The sequence below is a fragment of the Orcinus orca genome, chromosome 1 (assembly GCF_937001465.1).
Source record: "Orcinus orca chromosome 1, mOrcOrc1.1, whole genome shotgun sequence".
Taxonomy (NCBI): Eukaryota; Metazoa; Chordata; class Mammalia; order Artiodactyla; family Delphinidae; genus Orcinus; species Orcinus orca.
In genome coordinates this window covers 9,460,753-9,478,262 of record NC_064559.1, presented here as the reverse complement: position 1 = coordinate 9,478,262, position 17,510 = coordinate 9,460,753, and the positions used below count along the sequence as shown (strand labels likewise).

The 17,510-nt window shown below is 54.9% G+C and overlaps 1 protein-coding gene across 4 annotated transcripts in view; it reads right to left on the bottom strand.

The window, feature by feature from the left end:
* ITPKB (inositol-trisphosphate 3-kinase B) overlaps window positions 1–17,510 on the bottom strand; it is a 96,904-nt gene that overhangs the window by 15,649 nt on the left and 63,745 nt on the right. The gene's annotated exons all lie outside the window — the stretch shown is intronic.

Sequence of the window (17,510 nt, the reverse complement as noted above, 5' to 3'; positions counted from 1 at the left end):
ATTTCTCTCTATAAAAATATCCCTAAGTTACTTTAATAAGAACGGGCTGTAGACATGAAGATCAAGTGTCCCCAGACATGAGCCCCTGAAGGGAGTGATGAGAAGTGAAGCATTTCAACCTCCTGAGAAGCGGATCTCTGACCAGCAAAACCAGACAGTAAACCCCCAAGGCTCTGCGCTGGGAAGGAGAAGCTGGGAATTCTACAGAAGAGGGAGGTGAGGAGTGGTCCTGCCCCGACAGTGGACCCCAGGAGAGGCGGTTCCTCATTCTCTGTCCTGCAGCGTCCGCTAGCAGCCACACTGAGGTTGCTGGACTGACTCCAGCTGCTGGAGCCCGAGGTTAAATCAGTCTCCTTTGTTGTTTTCTCTCTGGTGAGACTCAGCTGCTTCTGTCATCAAGGTTTCAAGTTAAAGTCTGTTTAAGGAGAAGAATTCTTCCCTACCGAGCCTGGCGATGTTTACCCCACCCCAGAAACCCTCACTCCACCGCCAAGACCTAGTCTAAAGCGAGGGCAGCGCTCTGCCAGGCCACGTGACAAAGGACCGGCCTCACCGACAAGGGTGTTTTTCCCAGATCCTTCTGATGGAGATCTCCGAAGAAGGCTAAGGAAAGCCAGCTTTTCTTATCTAAGCACCCAGAAGGCTGCACAAACACTCAGGACAGACACAATGCACGAGGGCAGCAATGGGAAAACCTAATTACATGAGATGACCAACCAAGTGATGGTTTGTCCAGAAGAGAAGTGCACAGCTCTCACCACCTGCTGGTCATACCCCTGCAACAGAGCTCAGAGGGGACGAGGGTCCAACGGGTTCAGAGTGGGGTGGGAGGAGGGGGAGGGCAGAGCGTTCTCCATCCAGGGCGGACCCCATCCCACGCCACTCCCCCATCAGGGGACCACTAAACCCACACTGCCCTTCTCCATGCCCCCTTCTCAGGGCCTCAGCTTCCTCATCTGTCTAGTGAGGGATGGACAACTGGTCCCCCCCACGCTCTCTGGATCAGTGGACACTCTAGGACTCTGAAAAATGACCTCTCGCATCCCAAGAGCAAGGGCCCCTCAGAGGAAGACCAGAGAGGCCACGATCACCCAGCTGCAGCGTGTCACCTCCTACTGCACTTGCAGATGCGATGCCAGCAGAGGACCCAGGGAGGATGTGTCCCGCTGCCGGGGTCGGGGGCCTGCAAAGATGGATGCCTGCCGGGGAGGAAGGTCATCACAGAGGCTGACCCCACAGACGCAGGCTGGGGGCACAATCGACAGAGCAGAAGAAGACTACTGCAGGCAGTGGGGCCTGTGGGAACAGAGGTCCGGGACTGGGCTTTGGAGCAGTTGGGCCGGATATGCTGGGAATGGGAGCCGGAAGCAGTGGCTGATAAGGGTTAGAGGGCGAGGCCAGCTCTGCACGCGGGGCCAAGACGCTGGGACTCTGGGGAGTGTGGTGTTGGGGAGGCAGGCTGCCCTGGGCCTGAGTCCTAGCTGCGTCTGCGAGCCCCAGAGGTAAAGCCATCAGAAGTTCATGGGTACAGGGGTGTTTGTGGAAGAGTCTTAGTGGTCTGAGTTCAAGGAGGGGTGCCCCTGAAGTCATCCCAGGAACAGTCAGTCCGGAGCCAAGTGGCGCTGTTGCCATAGTTACTCAGGAATAAAGGTCACGGAGCCTGGGGCTGGACCAAACCCACCCTGTCAGGATGCAGCTCTCTGGGGATCCATGGGGACACACTGGGCAGTGGGCCTGGGACCCGGGAGGCAGGAGGGAAAAGAGCTGGGCGAGGACAGCCAGGTTCGAGTCCAGCAGGGGCATCTGAGCTGCGAAACCTCTAGTTCCCGGACCGCTCTTCAGGGGTCCAGAAAGGAGAGGGGTGCTCCAGGGCGGGGTCCTCTGATGGCTCGCGGGACCCGAGAGCCTCCCAACACGGCTGAGCTCTGAGTAAATGGGGCATTTTCCCGCGTAGCTTCCTCTTTCCCACACCTCCTCCACAAGGGAGCATTTCTTCAGCATGAAAATCGGGCCCCATATGGCCAAGGCCAGAGAGTCCCCCTGCTTCCAAGGTGGAATATTCCACTGGGGCGGGTTTGCACACCACGGGATTTCTCGACTGTGCTGGCAGCAGCAAGCAGGGGGTTTTCCTGTGGTTTTTAAATAGCGGCACCCAGGCAGTGCCTAGAGTCGCTGCCAAACATTAAACAGAAACGCAGGTCCAGGAAAGGCCCAGGAAAGACGGCGGCAGGGTGACCACCGCCCCTACCGCCGGCCCACGGGAGTGGAGAGAAACAAAAGGGCAGGAGACGACAGAGAATCGATTCCCTTACGATGCCTGGGAGACCACAGCACCCCTTTAAGAACCACCAACTCTAGGCAGAAGCCGCTTCCAGGTGGTGGGTCCCAGAGGGTCAGTTGGGCTAACAGTCTCCCTGCAAGCCCCTCGATGGAGGAGGACGCAGTCCTCAGGAATGGACACCAGGCCTCTTCCCCACCAAAGACAGCCGACGAGGCAAGAAAGGAGGGCAGCCCAACAACCTGGAAGAATTCCATCCAGAGGAATTGATCCCCTTTTCTCTCCTGGGAGAGTCTCAATTAGCCTCAGTCACTTCTCTGCAATCAGACTACAGTCCCAGGTCTCGAATTTCTCGAGCTGAGCTGTGTCAGACACACAGGCAGCTCTCAAATGCCGTGAACACGGTGTGGCAAAGGGCACCTGGTCCCTCCCCCTCGGCAGCGCTGGCTGCCGGATGATTTCACTGGCCCCGTCCCTCCATCACCTCCCAATCACCAGGGTCATCTGAACACCCTCTGCTGACCCTTCCTGGAACGCCCCCCAGAGCTCCACATGCCTGACGGGCCCCCTGGCCTCTCTGGGTGGCGGGGTCCTCCTGTGTAAATCTGACGAGTCGGCCAGCTGACTCCGCCAAGCTCTACCCTGGCACGCTCCTTACACGCGGATCTGATAGATAAAATGGCCCACCTAATGGATATGCTGGGGTGTTCTTCCTAAGTCCACTGGGCATGACAGAGCAAAGGGAATGGCTCTTAGAAACTCCCTGCAAGCTGGCATCAGTGGTCATCTCACCGGCAGGGCTCTTTTCCCTAGATGTGCAACAGGACGGACGCATGGCCAGCCTCCCCCAGCACTGGGCCTGGCGTGAGCGTTCACGACTCATCACTATGGGCTCTCACTGTGTGACAGGAGCTGGACCGGGCTCCTTATGGCCTCGTTTCTCATCTTCAAACAACCTGGTGGTAGATAGGATTCTTTTCTCTGTAAGATGAAGAATCTTACAAGCTGAGTTGCTTCCCCAAAGTCATTCCATTCTCCTCCCCGCCAGTAGGTTGCCACATCACCCTGGGAACCTCAAAGCGATTCACCAACTGCTGTGCCTATCAACAAGCAGGGGTCCTTCCAGCCCAGAGCACGCTGGGCAAGGGGATGGGGACAGAAGATCGGGCAGGAAGGACCAGGAGATTCCTTCAAGGAGGTTCCCCTGGGCAGCCAGGCCGCTGGGCCGGCAGGACAGTGCTCCGGGGCAGGGGGTCTTCCGGCTGCTTCTTCAGCAGAGGAGCCCAGAGCCTTCGGGAGAGGCTCCACAGCTGGCCATCAAAACCCCAGATAGGTCTCATTCCAGGGCTGGGCAGGTGCCACTTCCAGCTTAGCTACCAGGTGACACAAGGCTCTCCCATGAGTCCGATCAGACCAGCTAATCGCCCCTAGACTGTGGCTGGAATGTTACACTTGGGATGTTCTCGGGCAGCACTTCAAGGGAAAGGCAAGCCCCACAAAGCCGATTGCCTCTTGTGCAGGGAAGGAGCCACAGGGCGGGCTGACGACACACGGCTCTAACCTCGATTCTGTGCTGGGTGTAAGCCAACTGCAGACCAGAAGTGAGGTTTTTCAGGTGACACCTCGGGCTCCTGGGCTTGGATGGCCCAGCTCCACAAATCCCTAGACGCCTGCACTCCTGGGTGAAATAAGCACTGGTTTTGTTTAGCTGTTTTCTACTTGAGTGAAGGCAGGGCCTTTTTGTTACAGCCCTGACCTCGCTCTGTAAGAGGTGGGGTCATGTTCTCTACTTCGGCTGCACAGGAAAAGGTAGGGCCCTCATTCACACAGAGGAGCTCAGAAGGATCAGAAAAGAGCCAGACCTGGGGAGTGGAGGCTGGTCCTTTACGACTCAGAGCGGCTGGAGACTGCCTGGGGCTCTGAAGCCGCTCTGGGCAGTTCCCTCCCTTCATACCTGACTTGACAGGAGCTGAAATATTCAGAGAATGTGGAGAGGGATTTGTAGCAGGAGAAAAAGCCTAGTAACAACAAAACCCCACCCCTCTTTAAGCTTGAGGTGACAGAAGTCACCTGGAAAGGGAGTTTCAGAACCCCAGCTGAGCCCTCTGCAGCCACTGGTGCCCTTGGAAGGCTCGGGGGCTCTCACTTTTCCCTCCTCCTCTTTGCCTGAAGACTTCTGGCCTCACAGCAGACGTGCATCTGCTCCCTAACGGCCCACACCCCTGTGTGGCGACCTCTCCCCTCAGCACACAGTGCCTCAGGGTGCCCGGGGCAGCCCTGGCGAGGAAGGGCAGCTTCTCATCCCTCTGGCCTGGACTCACCCAGAGCCCTTGAGAGCCCAGCGTGGAAACGGTCCACTGGCCAGTGGGGCCCAAGGGAGGAAGCCTGGGCAGCGTCTCGGACTCTGTGTTTATCTAAACCGGACTCCAAGCCTCCCAGGGATGCTAATGGCTCCTGGGTAAACGCCACCCTCTGGCTGGTTCCCCCAGCCAGTCATCCGCCTCGTGCTGCAGGGAACACTGCCTTAAATAAAAAGGCTAAGTGGATGACCTCAGAGGCAGGCCTTTCTTTGACTTCCATCAAACAGGCCAAAAGGACTGGTGGAGATGAGGAGAGGAAGGCGGGGAAGCAGGGACCCAGAGCCAAGGCTGGGGGCTGAGGGGGCCTCTAGGCACCCCACTCACAGGACACTTTAGCTGTCATCAGGATCAGCTTCATGATATGCATGGCCCAGAAGGGGTGGTGACGTGGGGGCCAGCTGTTCCTTTGCTGGAGGACTGCCTCACATGCCCTAGGATGTCTGCAGGCCTAGCTCTCCTCCCCCATCCACACACAGAGGTATCTGCAGTTCAGGAAACACATGTTCTCTCAGGCCCAGGAGATTCTGCAGGCGACCCCTGGCTCGCCGCATGTACCCCTGCTCACCCACCCTCAGACACCGCAAGGGTGACACCTTCCGCCACCAGGAATTTTTTGCAAGCAATGGAGTGGAGGCAAAGGACTCCGCTAACCCCCAGGCAGCTCAGAGACCCCGGAGGCCCTTCCTCTGCTCGAGCTGTCCCTCCTGGGTGCTCCCACAGTGCCCGGGGCACGCCTGCACCCCAGCTCTCCTCTGGGCGAGTGTACCCTCCCGACAGCCAGGATCCCCAGCAGCTGGCTCCGCCAGATACTTGGCAACCCCCTGCCGCAGGTCCAGGAGAGGCCACCAGGGCCAGTCAGCTAGGCCTGCAGGCGGGAACCTGGTCAGAGCCTCTGGAAGTAAGCTGAAGTTTCCAGGGTCCTGCGGGCTCTGCTGCCCTCTTGTCGGCCCCAGCAGTGCCTGCACTGTCTCCTGTCCGGAGAAGCAGGCCTCCTGAAGACAGCTCCTGACAAAGCCTCTTTACCCAAGGCAGCCGGCCCTTCCTGCAGCTTCCCTTCCCGCTGGCTTTGCCAGGCTTGCCGCTGTTTCCGCCCTGCAAACTCAGGCTGAAGCGACGCACTCTTCCCCTCCGTCTCGAGTGTGTTTAAAATCCTCTGCCTCTGAGGCAGGCCACAGTGTTGGATTTTGTTTCCAGAAGACAGCACACGACCCAGGCTTTGGAGCTAGAACGATCCCTGGCTCTGCCACCTCCCGGCTGCAGCTGTGAGCAAGCCTTTGAACCTCTCTGACCTCAGCGTTCTCACCTGTAAACTGGGCACGATAACATCACACTTGCCCTGAGGCACACTCTACCTGATCAGTTCTGAGAGAACTGATGAGGTGGTACACATGTACACGGGTGCTCTGTACACCGTCATTGGACAGGTGAACCTTAGATGCTCACTTTGTTTGTACTTCTGTGTCTATTTTGTTTTGTTTTGTTTTAATTGAAACAGTTTTCTCCTCCAAGGCATAGGAGACTGGCAAAAATCCGCTGGGCACTTCCATAGGGTCAGTCATTGCCGGTGGCAAGAAGATGAGCTAATTGTGTGGTTAATTGCTTACAAAACTTCCCTTTGGATGTTCATGGCAACTGCGAACACACAGGGCGGCTCCTGGGGCCTCGAGCTCTGTGACTCGGGGAGAGCAGAGCCGGCCGGCGTCCAGGTGCCTCGACACCAGTTTCTGGTTCAGAAGGTCAGTAAAGTTGCTAAAAGGATAAAGAAGAGTTCCTCAAAGAACGCCACTTCACACGTGTGGAACTCTGCTAGGCACCAGCGAAGTACATAATAAACAGTGAGACTGCTGAACGGATTTCATTTTATACAGAGGGTTTACACACTCTTCTTAACCCCTTTCCCATCTGAGCTGTTCCCCTAATATTCTGCTCTTTCCTCCAGTACTTCCCTTTTTATGTAAATAGAGCACTTGCCAAACTTTTATTTTTAGATAATTATAAAGAGTATCCTTTTTTTTTTTTTTTTTGAGTGGAAGAGATGAAGGGAAATCTCTAAAATATCAGAAAAGGGAAATTATCCCTGGACTCTATGACTCTTCAAAGCAATATTGCCAGAATCCTTTGCCTTGCTGCACACGTGTGCATGTGTCTATGATGCCTGTGCATATGTGCTGGTTAGTGGTGATAACCTGGCTTGTCCGGGGAAAGAGGCAGAGAAATCACATATTAAATGCCTAACATGTTGCTAGGTACTATGCTAATATTTCATGTAATCCTTACTCACAGCACTGATGCTTATCTACATTCTGCAAATGATGAAACATGTTCAGAGAGGTTAAGTAACTTGCTCAAGGTCACACAGCTTCCTGGTTTGCTCCGAGGATTTTGTTTTGTTTCAGCCAACAGGGTAACTGGGCCCCCATCGTCTCTCCTCCAGTTAAAAAATAGCCTCAGATAAACAGAAAGTGCTTTGTCAAAAGAGTGACCTTTCAGATGGGGCAGGCTTGAATAATGACCCGCCTTGCCCTCCTTTCCAAGTGGTTCCCAGAACAGCCTCACTGACACCCACTTTGGGAAGACACATTAACAAAGCGCTGAAAGTGGGTGAAGACGCCCGTGCCCGGGAAGGTTCATTCTGTGTCAGTGCCTTTGTTCTGGCCTTGCAGAAGTCTGAGCAAAAGGCACTGAGTTGTCCATGTTTGGAAAAAATGCTTTTTTTCTTCCTTCTTTTCTTCTTTTGCTCTTTCTAAAAAAGCAGTTTGGGTTTCCCTAGTGATCGTTCTTTCCTTCGCTGGGGAAAAGGCTGTGCTTCTCCCAGGAGGCAGAGCCAGGGCAAGACAACTTTGTTCATTGTATTCGCCCTGTCAGGGCCCTCCTGTGACGGCAGCTGGGTGCAAGCCCAGGCAGGTAGGGGCCCCTGGCTCAATAGCTCCGTCCTGGAGGCCTGGTTAGAAACCTGGCTGGGGCCAAACCCACCCCTGCCAAAGTGAGCTGGGAGCCTGGAGCGGAGGAGGGAAGGCCTTTCAAAACCAAGACACCAAGGGTAGGAGAAACAAAGCCCAAGGACTTGGCAGGGCAGGTAGCTCTGGCTAAAAATAAGCATCTGGATTTTAAGACTAACCGTCTTTCCCCTTTAACAGACAAGGAAACTCCCCTAAAAACCGAATGCAGAAACACTCTTTGAGAAAGACCTGAGTAACGTTGAATTTCATCCCTACCTCTCTCCCCGCCCCACACGGTGTTCCCACAAGATGAGTGGTTCAGGGTCTACGGCTGGCACAGCGTTTCCTCACCTGTCCTGCACGGAACCCACCCACAGATCACGCTGAGGGCAGTGGGGTGGGCGACGTACCTCCCACAGCATCAGCGGCTGCTCTAGGGCAGGAGGATGAGGACGGCCGGGCCCTCATCAGCCCCTGCAGGCCTGGACCCCTTGGCTACTGAGGGCATGAGAGGCAGGACCAGCTCTGTGGTCTCAGGGTGGGTGCTCTGTCCTCTCCACTGCTGGTCGCATCAGAGGGCTGCTCTGCTCCGGGTCTGGAGCGTAGGACCCGGGCAGGGTCCAGAGCTCCTGCTGAAAAACGGGAGCTCCTGATGCAAGTGTTCGGCTCGGGCTGGCCCTTCCTGAGGGCCAGGAAAACCCTGAGCAGCTGCCTTCTTCCTGTCGCAACCAGAGGCCCAGTTTCTGGGACAAGGGTAGCACCCAGATTGGCACACAGGGGTCCATCCCTCATTGCCATTCTCCCTCCCCTACCATCCTCCAGAATCCCTGCCTGAGGAGTCCGCCCAGGCCCAGCTGGCCCGACTGGCCCCCAAGAGTTCCCTGACCACCTACAGGCGGGATCAAGGCCCCCACCAGGGACAGAGGGCCGCCCCAGACACCTGCCCACCCTCCTCTCCTACGCTCACGCTCTCGGACGCCCTCTCTGATCCTACAGGGCTGGCCACCTTCTTGTCCCATGCCCACCCCACCGCTAGGTCCCCGCTCCCGCAGGTGCTCTACCTGCAGTGTTCTCCCCCCTCCTTTTCTTTATCCACATCCCACCTGTCCCCACAGCTGATGGTGCTGGAGTCCGTGAACTGGCCCTACCGTCTCCATAAAGCTTCTCAGACCAGCTACAGGCCATTCCAAGAACCCTCCCCGCTGGCAGGAGAGGCTCTGAGCACTTCGTGATCCCTGTGTCCTGTGCTGTGTCTCCCATCAGAGGGTAAGCTTCTGGAGAACCGGAATTTGTCCAGAATTTGTTCTGGACTCCCCTCCAGGCTGGACACACAGTGGGAGCACAATACTACCAGCTGCGTGACCGACGAGAAAATTTTACAGGTCCATCACACGGCCGGGGCTCAGGCCCTGATGCGTGCCATCTCCTGGGAATTGATTCCATCTTCTGGAATCTCCACCAGCTCGTACCTCTTTATGCTGGCATGCTGAAGCTTGGAGCTTTCCAGAGACATCTCCAGGGGGAAGACTTGGGGGGATTTCCTGTCCAATCTGCCTGGGGCTCACTACACACCACCAGCCTCCAGGACAGTGGGCCCCGGCCCCAGGGCCTTTTCACATGCACACATAAGGGTCTGGAGGACACTCGTTCACTCTGGTTAGTCAACCCAGCAAAGAAAGCACTTCTCCCAATGACTGTTCCAGATCCACCCTCCTTCCCTCTTCCTAACTTTACAGGAGCTGGCAACAAAGGGGCTCACAGTCTTGCCAAACCAGCCTTTTTTTCTGGTTACCAAGGAATGGAGGTATCCTTCACCCAAAATGGAAATGCTCCAAATACTCCCTACCAGGAAGGCCCGGCAAATGCTCCTTCTCTGATCTAGAAGGTCACAGGCTTGGCTTCTCCTTCCTCCTCCCTCCTGGACTTCATCTTCTTAAGAACTAAAAATAATGGAGCGCTAGAAGAAAGAGGCCAGAGAGGGGAAGCAGCTGAAAGCAAAGGAAATGCTTTGGTGCGCAGGGGCCTAGCCTACCTCTCACACCAGGAGCCTGCCGGGGCCGCTGGAGCCGAGGCTGGGGGGAGGCAACAATTGCAGGAAACAGGGAGTGGCCAGGGGGCTGAGGAAGAGCCCTGGGGGATGGGGAATGGCAGCCTCTAGTAGCTGACTTCCTAATGGACAAAGCTCACAGGACAGAAAGGCTCAGCCTTTCCTCTGGGAAAGGGCATCTAGAGCCCTGCCCAGCTGGTGGAGGCGGCCCCTGCGACACACACCAGGTCCCTTCCCTCCCTCCGCTTCGTCCACCCCTCCCCAGAGATTTTATTTTTACTTTGGTTAAAATGCAAAAAACAAGGCCGAGTTACAGAGGGTGGAAATTTACTGAAGGTCTTCACTGGTCAACAGACAATTGGCACCGAAGGCCTGGGACGGCTGAGCACCCCCAGTGCCCCTCCTGGGCGACTTCCTCACAGGGGCCGGTCATGACACCCCCAGCCCCAACACAGCTCCTGCAGCTCAATCCCTCCTTCTCAGCTCGCAAGACGTAAGGCCAGGCGGGCAGTACGGTGGAGCCAATAGCACTGTGGGCTGTTCTAGTAATAAATAGGTGATATGTCTCGACTGTTTTCTACAGCCAGACACGATGCCAAGTGCTTGATAAGTATTATGTATGCATGATACAAATATCTCAACCTGTCACACAGGTCATCTCATTAGCCCATTTTACAGATGGGGACACTGAGGCACAGAGACATTAAGCAACTTGCCCAAGGTTCTACACATGATAAGTGGCAAAGCCAAGATTTGAACCCAGGCAGTCTGGCTCCAGGGTCCAAGCTCTCCATCACTCTGCTAGGCTGCCTCATTGGTCATTTGTAACATGTAAACTTATAGCCGGATAAACCTAGGTTTAGATCCTGTTATTCTTGGCTGGTGGTATCAGGCAAGTTACCAAACCTCTCTGAGTTTCAGTTTCCTCCTTATCTGTAAAATGGGAATACCACCTACCCTACAAACCTCTCATGTGTCCAGTCTGGTCTGTAAGCCCCCTGAGGGCATGAGACTGTCTGTGGGATGAAACACACAGGAGGAGACTCTGCCTTGGCTCAGCAGAATTAGCAGCAGGGTCTGATCACCTCCTCCTCTATCCCAGCCCTGGCCTTCAGGGGCCACTTTTCCAAGAGGAAAGGGCAGAGGGTGAAGGCCACAGACGGCAGGCAGTGGGTCCCCAGGAACTAGCCGATTCCTTGCCATGAAATGAACCCTGGAGGAGCTGGGGGCTGGCCTTAAACAGAGACTTTCTGGAAGTCCAGAATGCCCAGGAGCCCTTCTAGGATGGGTGTGAGAGGCGGCACATAAGGAGGCGGCCTCGCACGGAAGCCACCAGCGGTCCTTCTGTTTCCTGCAGACCCTTCCCTCCCACCGCCCCAGTCCCCCCCACGGACCCAAAGTCTGAAGGAAGTAACTCTGCCTGTTCCCAGGGAGGCTCAACCCAGCAACAGGGCTCATGGGCTCTGACAGGTGGCCCATGTGGAAACAGACTGCTTCATCCCATGCTGGAAGATGACATTTAAATTAAGCCAGCAATCTGAAATGAAGTTTTCTGCAAAATGAGGAAGAATCAGAAAAGTCCTCTTCTCTGCCCCCAGCTCTTACAAGCACAGCCCTGCTTATGGAAACAAGCTTCTCCTGTGTTAGCAGCTCCTGTATTTTCTCCGAGATTCTCTGAGATTGAAAATCTTCTGGTTGTAAATTTGAGAACCTAAGGATCCTACTGTGTACATAGTAGAAGGGACAAGATTTCCTCAATCTCCAGTTTGCTGAAAGTTTACTTCTCCAGGCCAAGAACATTCACAGACAAAATACTACCTTTTAAGTAGTTTCGGAGAACCCAGAAAGCACTGGTAAGGGAATTGGTAAGGGGCTTACTCTGGACTAACTCCAAAGTCAGATTTGGGGGGAACTCCCACCAAAGGAATTTCTAACAAGGAAACTTTTCAGGAAGAGCATGAATACCACATGAGAACAAATCATGTGCAGTATCAAATATTTAGCTATATTTAGAAAATATTTCCCAGCAAGACATACTGGTGCAATTCATATTTCTGACAGATTACACTGATTTGCCTGTGGCTAAACGGCGCTCAGCAAATGGGAAGGCAGACTCGCAGAGGCTCAGAAACCCAGCTGCTGCAGCCCTGCCCACCAGAGGCTGAGGAACAACTCTAATGCCGGCTCTGAGTCACCCGGCCTCCCTCTCCCGACCAGGGCTGTTCAGGGCACAGACCTGTTTCAGCGAGGCGGTCATGCATCTGTTCACGTGTAGACTGCTGGAGGCCAAAAAGACACACCAGTGAACCCCCAAGTATAAGCAAGACTTGTCAGCTCTCAGAGCACAGCTGTGAGATGACCCCGGGGGCGGGGGTGGTCATCCTGACGTCTGTGTCAATATGTGTGATTTTCATAAACAGATTGACTCATCGCCCGTCCCCGTGCATCTCTGTCAACTGGGGCCCTGAGTGCTTACTTAGCACTTTCCTGTGTAGCAGGAGCCTCCCGGGGCCCTGAGAAACAGGCAGCGGACTCACCTCTCATTCCCTGAGCAGCAGGGGCCAAGGGGCTCAGCCAGGCTTGGGTCCCAATCAGGGGACAGACCTGGGGCTCCCGCCCCAACCCCTATCCCTGGCAGCCTGCATGCCCAACTGCAAGGGGGTCTCCCACACCCTGGCACCCTGGAAGCAAGGACACCCCATCCCTGTTTCCATCACCTTTTGGCTTTAGGCTACAATGCATTAACATCTAATTCATATTGAGGTATTCTACAGCAGCTCCTGGGGTAATTACATGGGGGACGGACCTTCACAGCACTGTGGTGGGGATCTCCTGTGTTAGAGATGGGCAAAGCCGGCTTCCGCTGCAGTCCCTCCTGTCCTCTCCCTCGGATTTAAAGAGAAGCTAACCCACAACCCAGCATCAGCACCTGCGTATGGGTGGTACCTTTTCTATCTAAGGTACACACCACCCTCTACCTCACAGCTTGACCCACAGAAGTCCCCCTCTTGCCTGTGCAGCTTATGGAATGCTTCTGCTTCTCTTAGACGTGTTTCATCCCCTTCCTACTGAGTTAGAGGAAGTGAAACATTATTGAGAGATGCGAGTGGGTTGTCTGGAAAATGTATTCTGGAATGGGAGGGGCTGAGGTAGGGGCTTAATGACTGAGGGTCCTTCCGGCCAGTGGCCCTGAACCAAAGGAACTGGAGAGACCCTTTGGAGGACTGGACTGCTCGAGACAGACTGGGTTTAGGTGTCACCAAGCTCCGGGCCTCTGGGCACAGGGAAAAGGCAGGAGCTGAGTGAGAGCTTTGTCTGCCAATCTGTGACAAGTGCAAACCACCTTTGCGATGTCCACCTGCCGTGTGCCGGCAGACCGGCAGCTAAGCTGGAAGCCTGGATGAGACGTGAGCGCTGCCCTCCTGGGTGAACAGAGCCGCAGGGACTCTGTCCCAGAGGGAGGGACACTCCGGAGTCTCACAATGACCGTGGCCCTGTCGCAGGCTCCGCCCGCACCCCTGGGTCTCTGGGGACGGCCCACATTTAGGAACTGTAAGATCACTTCTAGGGAACAGAACCAGCTGGCTGATTTATTCCCTTCAACTTTCAATGCTATTATTAGGGCACATCTGTCTCTGAATGAGGTCACCAAGGAAAAACCCAAATGAAGAAAATATTTTCAAGCCATCGTCATTTCAATCTTTGGAAAAGGAAGTGAGGCGATAAACCTCCAAAGAACCCCAGAATTCAGGGTGACCCAAGAGGAAAATGGAAAGTATTTGCCCTGCGAACGCAGGCGGCTGAGCTGTTTACACGGTGCTTGGACAGCATGACGCGAAGGCACCGGCAGCTCCTGGGACCGTTTCCTCTTCCCTTACTTCCCAAGCTCAGTTCTCCCCTGCCCTTCGCCAGGGAAGTCAGTCAGTGGAGTTCCCCCTCAACCCTGAATCAGACCCAGAGGAAAGCCACTTAGTGACCAATGATGCAGGGCTGAGTTTCCGGCCAGTGGCCAGCAGACTTATTTTCTTTGGCAACAATTTTTTTTTGTTGTTCTAAATTAGTTGCCAACACTTAAAAATCGGGACATTTCACAGAAACATCCACATCTCCAGAGTTCTTTGAAATGCTGGGCCCACATTCCCGGTAGCGACCGTCTGTGGGCTGGAGCTAAACTGCACACCTTGAGACATGCCTTTCGCCCCCTGTCACCAGGCCCTGTTCATGTGCGTCACCTGCCCGGCCCCCGACGGCATTCGAGGACAGATGAAGGGGACGGAGTGCCAAGGACAGCCTTAGGACCCCAACTGGTCGTAAGCAGGCTACTCACTGCCATGTAACATGGACAAGTTGCCTCCTTCCCTGAGCTTCTGTTTCTCCATCTGCAGACAGTGCTCAGAACCTCCCCCCACCTCTCAGACCGTAGGGAGGATGACGTGGGGAAACAAAAGGAGTGCTTTGAACACCTGCCCACCCCACAGGCAAGGTGAGATGGCCATTTAGGTCTAAAGGATAAAATAAAACACTCAGAGAAAGTTGGCCTCTATGAATGGATTAGTAGCCGGGGAGGGGGAGACAACAGGTGACTCAGTGGTCGCTTACAGGAGCTGAAATAGAACCGGGGGCTTCTGAACCCCTGCCTGCTCACCAGAGAGGTGGGACATCGCGCAGTCACGGCCGAACAGAACAGGCTCTGATGGGCCTCGAGTCAGTTAGAGCAGAATTTAGAACTGGGGGTGCCTGGCCCTTGGGATTGGCAGCTGTGGCCAAGCCTTGGAGAGGTGACACGCACCATGGCATCTGAAGCGGGTCAGGAGGAACCCTCACATCCTGGCTATGAAACTTAACACTCAAATGCTAGGGGAAAACCAGAGGGTCCCACGGCCTCTGAGTATTTCACAGGACAGTCGCCACGCCAGAGCCAGAGCCCCTGCCCCATCCTCTCTCTTCCCCCAAACCTGCCGAAAATAAGAACGAAATGACAGACTCGAAGGTAGAGGGCTAGCCGCCAAAGGGCTTCTCCCAGGCGAGGAGAGCTCTCAGTGGTAAATGCCCTGGTCCCACCTCCATCCTTTAGTCCTCCCGAAGGCAACGCACAAGGGAAGGCTGGGGAGAGAGCGACTGTGAAACGAGAAGAGCAGGGAGCACGGGATGGGATCCCATGGCTTGCGTGCCTGTGGCTAGGGGCTGGGGACTCGGCGATGGGCCACCCAATCAGGGCGCCTCCCCAAAAGCCAGAGGCGCTCAGAGGGCGGGGCCCAAGTGCTCACTGCTCCTGGCATTACCAGCTCCTTCCCAGAGCATCCAGAGGGGAGGAGCCCCACTGCTTGTCCTCACCTCCAACCGGTTTCCTGGTGACTGGGGGCTCTAAGGGCTCTGGGGGCTCTAGGGGCTCCTGCTGCAATGCCCGGCCTTGTCGCTCCCGCCCAGCAGGCCTGATGCAACTATGAGAATCACAACTTACGTGGGGGACCCTGGAATCTCCCCTCAGGGGAGCTAAGGAGACCCTGGTACTGTGTTTCCAGGACATCCAGGAGATGGCCAAAGGCCCCCGATTCTACCACACTGACACCTCTCCCGTCCCTACCTGTGCCACCCCTTTGCTCCTCCCATCTCTCCTGGATCTGACAGCCTTCCCGTTCGTTCTCCAGGTGTGCCCTCCTGCAGGCCCCTCTCCATACCTCTGCCTTGGAGATCTTTCTAAAATGTAAAGCTCATCACACCAATTCCAGCAGACCCCTCCCTGCTGTTTTGTTTGTTTTTTTTTGCAGTACGCGGGCCTTTCACCGTTGTGGCCCCTCCCACCGCGGAGCACAGGCTCCGGAAGCGCAGGCTCAGCGGCCATGGCTCACGGGCCCAGCCGCTCCGCGGCATGTGGGATCCTCCCGGAGCGGGGCACGAACCCGTGTCCCCTGCATCGGCAGGCGGACTCTCAACCACTGCGCCACCAGGGAAGCCCACCCCTCCCTGCTTTAAACCTTCATTCAATAGCTTCCCCAAAGCCTTCAGGACAAAGACCAAACTCCTTCAGATGGACTCTCAAGCGCTCCTGCCCAGCCAGGCCCTTTACCCCCTATGCTGAAGAAAAACTGACCGATCCTCCAAGACACATCCTGCTGCTTCACGCTTCTGAGCCTTTTGTGCGGTTCCCTCTGGCTGGAGAGCCCTCCGCTAACCTGCCCAGAGAGTTCTCCTCCATTCTCTCAAACCATGCTCACTTATCACCTGCTCCTTGCCCTTCCCCAGACCCCACTTCCCCTTGCCCAGCGCATGAAAAAGCTCACTGCTTCCTCCTCTGCAGACCTGCTACTCCGTACCTTGTACATGCATTCGCTGCTCCTCTTAGAGTGTATTCAACTCACCTGATTGTACCCCGGCTCTCACCCCCACTACAGAGAGCCATCCTTGAGGGCAGCGAACAGCTGAACCCCTAGGCCCTAGCACACTACTTTCCCAGGGTCAGGAAGCAGTACGTGCCCGTAACACTAAACTGCTGGGAGCCCCCTAGACTCAGAGCCTGGGTGGGAAGGCAGGAGGGAGATGTGCCCGGAATCCCCAGCCCTCACTAAGGAGTCTGGCTGAAGGCTGGAGGTTCCTAAACCAGGAAGGGGCGCCTGACACTCACGCAGAGGTCAAGAACTAGAGGCAGCAGCCTCTGAGGCCTGCATGAGGTCCCGCCACCAGGGCCAGCCCCTCAGGGAGAGCCCCAGACCCCGGAACCAGGCAGGTATCCCTGGGTGGGCCCCCAGGCCTCCCCGCTGTCAGAGGCTGGTCCTGGCCTGCACACAACACACTGTGGTCGGCTTCTTCCCGCAGACCTAGGGCAGGGCCGCCTGGGGACTAGGACACACAAGGAAAGCAGATCCCCCAAAGGCACCTTGTGTGATGCTCTGACCATTGGAGCAAGAAGCAGCCACCGTTCAGGCCACCCTGTGCAGGTCCATCACGCAGAGGATGCCCAGAGGGAAGGGACCTGCCCAGATCACAAGCTCAGCAGAGAAGAATCCAGGTCTCTCCGTACCCAGGCCAAAGCTGGTTCCACAAGTATGTCTGTCACCTCTCTTTGTCAGCCCTCCTCTCCAGAAGGGTCTATCCTTACTGAGAGCAAACAGTCCAGCTGTGCTCCCTCCACTACTAATCCCCAGCCCCCCACCAAACACACAGCTTTTATTTACTGCCATGATCATATACACAAAATTCAGTAAGAGAAAAGTTTCACTGTCTGCAATTCTTTTCTAGCCATTTTCATTATTTGTTTTCTCTCTTAATTATCACTGAAAATAACTCTGTCATACAGAAGAGAGGAGTGTTAAAAAAAATCATCCACGCCAGGTGCCAAATATGCTAGATATGCGACTGATTCAGCTTCCTGACAAGAAGGTGTCAAGAAGAGAGCAGAAGGTGAGGCTTTGGCAAAGGAGAACGAAGCCAAGATCACCAAGGCCTGGACTGCCAGGCTAATGAACTTGGACGACAGTCTCTAGGGAAATAGGTAGAACCGACGGAGGAAATTAACAAGAGCTTTGACTATCCAAACTGTAAGACTTCTAAGTATCAAGGGCAAAGAAACCCCCAAATCAAAATAAAAGTCAAATCAACTGGAAAAAATATTTTACAAAATACATTATGGTGGAAGGGTTAACACATTTTGTCCATAAAGAACTTAAAGAAATGGGTGAAAAAAACCCTCTTAGATGCCAACAGATAACTTGGCAACATACACAAAATTCAACAAACACATAATGAAAAGAACAATATACGATTTCCCTATGAAATGAGCAAAAAAACAGAAAAATAATCAATACGAGTGATTGTGAAGACCAGGACACCATAGAAGTCTGCTGGAGACATCCCAAGTGCACAGGACCCTCGGGGAAAGCAACCCTCGA